This window comes from Montipora foliosa, chromosome 10, assembly GCF_036669935.1.
Source record: "Montipora foliosa isolate CH-2021 chromosome 10, ASM3666993v2, whole genome shotgun sequence".
In the NCBI taxonomy this organism is placed as follows: domain Eukaryota; kingdom Metazoa; phylum Cnidaria; class Anthozoa; order Scleractinia; family Acroporidae; genus Montipora; species Montipora foliosa.
In genome coordinates, this window is record NC_090878.1 from 12687497 (window position 1) to 12692386 (window position 4890).

General features: G+C 40.6%; 1 pseudogene; it reads right to left on the bottom strand.

Annotated features, from left to right (window-relative positions):
• Positions 1 to 754: 754 nt before the first annotated feature.
• Positions 755 to 4890, bottom strand: part of LOC137972538 (uncharacterized) — a 4858-nt pseudogene continuing 722 nt past the window's right edge.

The window sequence follows — 4890 nt, forward strand, 5'->3', positions numbered from 1 at the left end:
GTATAGTTGCTCTTTTCTATTTACACAAAGAACGTTTGTTTTAAAACAATAGAGCAACCATGACACGTCACAATAGGGAGTTTAGCAAAGACGATGGCTACCGCAACGAAAACGTCAGCCCAAAATATAACTTAGCGCTATCGCAAGTATTTCGCGACTATTCTGTCTTGTTCACCTTGTACAATACAGGCGAACTATCCTGTAAATGAAAGGGTACGGACGGTTTTAAAGTCAAAACAGAAAATTACTGTTTCCTTGTTACATGCTCACGTTGTCGTCGAAACCTAAAATTTGGTATCGGTGATACTTAAAAATACATCGATATTTTTGCGCGGTTTAAAACTATCCGTAGAAAGTAGATCTTAGTAAGTACCATTGGCATCCAAAAAGAAAATATGGGGTAACCATGCATTTTTGAGAGATAATTAAGCTTCAATTTGAGAAAGAACGCCATACATTGCTATGTATTTTAAAGCTTTTTACAAATATTATTGATCAATTATCTTTGAAAAATGCGTGGTTACCCCCAATTTTCTTTTTGGCTTTCAATAGCACTTGTTAAGATCCACATTTCCTGCATAATCATAAACCGGGGAAAAAATACCTTTGGATTAGTAGGCACCGTCCTTAAGATAGGCCTCTATTTTCTCCACAGCCGGCAGTGTGAAATGCTTTTTCACCGTCAGAGATAATCACTCAACACAGAAAGAAATTAATACAGCTTCTTCTTCCTTTAAACTCTTTATTTGTTTCAGTCGCCTCATATTTTTCTACTTTTTCCAGCATTGAATGAGTAAAACTTGATATCTGCGAAGACTTCTCAGGGTACGTTAATATCCTCTAGATCGATCTCGTGGTGATACTTATTAAGACATTTCTGACTTGGGTGGTCGCCATGTATTAAGAACAGATACCCACTATCATCCGCCGCCGTGCCGTATATTTGAATTTTGCTGTCCTTGTTCCACTCTCTTATGTAGCGGCGTTTACCATCGTATGTGCGTTGGTACACTCCAGCGACCCCATCAGACCAATGCTTTTCGGATGAATAAAAGAGATTTCTTTTACTGTCCATGGCTAATCCTCTCAAGTCGTTTAACCGTGAGCGCCTATCTTTTACGTCTAGCCAATCTTCATACAGAACTTTGATTTCGGCTTCGTCCAAGATCACGTTTTTGGACCGGCCATACAAATTAGATGGAACTGCTCCTACTCCATTACTCCGCACGTCTTTATCCGTTTTCTCCACCAACCAGTATTCTCCACTGTTTGAACATCCAATGTAGTATTGGTGGCCGTTATAATAGTTACGTGTGCGTCTGAGTGCCCAATCGTAGCGATCACGCAGGTCAGGCTCCGGCTTACCATCATTCCAACCGTAGTGCAATTCGTCTGGCATTCTCCAGTTTTTTATTGTAATCAGCGTAGGCAAAACGTTCTCCGCAAAACGCAACGTCTCTCACATCGGCCTCTCTGTGATTAACATCGAAGAGTTGTAACATAGTATAGTAGTGCTCGATGCTGATATCTTTTGGTTCCTTTAAGTCGCCACTTATTTTGAACAGCATGACTTTACTTTCACCAACAGGCAAATTGCTCTTTGCAGCGATTGCCATCAAATTGTGCTGTACCTTAATGCTTACTCCAATTGGATGGCAATTTCCACCGCAGGGACTTCCGGGTACCGAAAGGGTCTTGACGACATCCAGTGTCTGTGGTTTGACGATCAAGATCTTTTTGGCTTCAGGCTGTGAAACATAAAGATGACCACTAGCATAATGCACCGCATTGGAATCCGAGAACTTACTGCAATCTCTTTGCACCAGTTGAACAGGAAAAAGGGCCATATCTCTTATAGTGTAAAGAAAGTCCTCCTGAAGCCTTCTTCGGTTCTCAGCAGAGGGATCTTTTTCAAATTGGTCACAGAACGTTTTGTATTCAGGGTCATTCGACTTTGGCCACCATGTGCAGACCTCAGACATTATACTGTTGTAAGATGCTTCATCATTTTTGAACTTGATGGAGGCTGCAAACACAACGGAGGCATAGCCATCCTCTTGGTATCGAAAGAGTCTCTTTACAAATTTCCACGTGCTGCTTGCAGCTTCTCTGTCAGATTTACCATCTCTACGTTGGACCTCGAAGTGATGAGTCACTAATCCCTCGTCGACGATCAGTCCTGGGATGTGATAAAGAGCTTTTTCAACGTACTCGTCTTTTGCAGTGATACCAAATACTTCATGTATAAATCGGGTTTGTTTGTCTTTAGCCCGTTGAGAATAGTCTTGTTGCTTCAAGTCATCAATAACCGCTTGCCTTTGGTTGATGATGTTATCGATATGTTTGAAGTACCACTTGCGTTTCGATGCTTCCCATATTTGTTCGACATCATGTCTGACGTTTCTAACATCAGTCTCTATGGCATGCAGCTTTTCTTCCATCCTTTCGAGCGCTTGTGTGACTTCGTCGCCACCACAGGCACCAGAAAACGTACAAACAGCACCTTGAATCGCTGAAGCTACGCTAACAGCTAAGCCGATTGCGCTCAGAGGATCAATAGCAAATCTTTTCTCTCTCAATGTTTCCTCGTCATTGACACCTGGGACCTCTTTGTCCAGGATGTTACTTTCTACGTGTGGCCAGTCTATGGCCAAAAGAAAAAAAGCAATAAACGGAGACTATCCTTGACAGACATATTGGACTGGTGGTTCCTGAAACAGAAATTACACTCCACTCAGTAACATGTTTGCTACGTTGACAATAGATCAATGTATATGTTTGCGGCTTGGCCGTTCAGTTTCAAAAAAAGGGCGTTAATCTTTTAAACTAATCAATGGTTCGTTAAGACACAGTAAAACAAAATGCAACCACTTTGGAGGTTGCATATGGGATTATGGGATCCTAATTATACGACAAAATGCTGACCTACTGCCTTGTAAACCACCTGATACTACCTGAATCCACATTAAAGTGGAAAAAAAAAGTTAAGAAACGGATGAAATCAGAGTTTTGCCTAGTACCTCGAAAACAAGTTTTGAAGTATTATCGATGAGATGATACGATGAAAAGAAGTTTTGTCCAAGGAAAAAAAAACCGTTACCAAAAATTGATTACAAAGGTACACCAAGAAGATTTATACGCCATTCCGGAATTGCGCAGGGAACTGGGGCTAGTTTCAAATTTTAACCAATCGATAAATTGACACCATAACATGAAAGAATACGTTGAGACTGGCCATCTGTCCAAGTTTGATGCTTTCAGGTCGAACAGAGACCAAGGTAAGGACTTTAAAGATATTTAAAAAAATCCATTCAAACGTCTCTAATATTGAGGCTGCGTCCCCAAAAACTGTGCTATCCGTCGTCACGTCGAAAGGTTCGCAGTTAAAGGACCAGAAAACCATTTAAAAGATTTTGTCAATAAACTTTGGCGCCAAAACTGAGTTGCCGGCGAAGGCGATTCGAACCGTGCTTTAGCTGTTTTTTTGTGCCTTTTCTAGCTATTTTAAGACGAATTCAGTCTGGTATTTTCGAGTCAAGTGTCACAGGACATCAAAACTGTACTGATAATGTATTTATTTGTGTTAACTTCGCGAAAAAAGACTTTGGTGGCGTCTTTTCGACAGGGTAGATTGACAACAACGCCATTTACGCACAAAAATGCACCGTTTCCGGTGAAAGGGCAAATGATGGACAGGATAGCACAGTTTTGACTGCGCGTGCGCGCTGCTGGCGTGGGTTCCGTATGCAAGGCATGAAACCACATAAATTCTTTAAAAAAATTTATCACATTTGGGACAACTGGAAAATCCTGTCATGGACCTGTTTTTTGGAAATAGTTGAGCTGAAAATCATTTTGTTTGCCTATTTTTATGAATATTACGGAAACCGTAAAAAAATTTCAAGAGTTTAAATGGATTTGGAGAACGCCGCCTCAACATAACAGACGTTTGTATGGATTTTTAACCATGCTTTTAACTCTGTAACTTGATTTCTGTTCCACCTAAAAGTAGCAAACTTGGACAGATTGCCAATCTCGATGTTATCTTTCATGTGATGGTATCAAGTTATCAATTGGTTAAAATTTGAAACTCGCCCCAATTCGCAATAGGCCAGTTTCGTATTCTAACGGTTGGACTGGATCTAGCATGAAATGGAGGCTAATGCGGGCAAATTAATTTGCATTTGAAAAGATTCGCCCGCATTAGCCTCCATTTCATGCTAGATCCAGTCCAGCCGAGAGAATTCGAAAATTGTCTATTCCGGAATGGCCTTTACGCATTCTTATGCAAGAACTTTGACAAAGGCGAAGGTCGCAGCTTTTCAAATATGTGATTACACTCATCCCTAGAGATCTGTTAATATCCTGAACAATCATCGAAATAATACTTTTTTCCCGACAAAGTGAAGGACTTTTTTTTAACGCTCTTTTCTCGTCTGTAATTATAAGATCGGATCAGACTGGTCTTTTCGCAGACAAAAAGGTCTCCTTGCCTATAATTCACACTCCGTTTAAAAAAAAGGACGTTAATCTTTTTAACTAATCAATGGTTCGTTAAGACACAATAAAAAATGCAGCAACTTAGGAGGTTGATGATATGGGATCCTAATTATACCAAAAAATGCTAAGCTATTGCCTTGTAAACCACCTGATACTACCTGAATCCACGTTAAACAGGAGCCCATCAAGGGGAGCCTCTATCTGCCATATCTATTATTAGAACGCCTCCCAGGGGAATTTTCACACGCCCTCAGTTCGAAGAGCCAATAAAAACAGAGCCATGACAGTCATTGTTTTACCCACACGCTTTTCGCGGTTTACTCGACAGAAATATGACACTTTTCGCGGGAAAAAGCCGTTCTTAAAATGAATCTACTCGGGAAAGGGTTG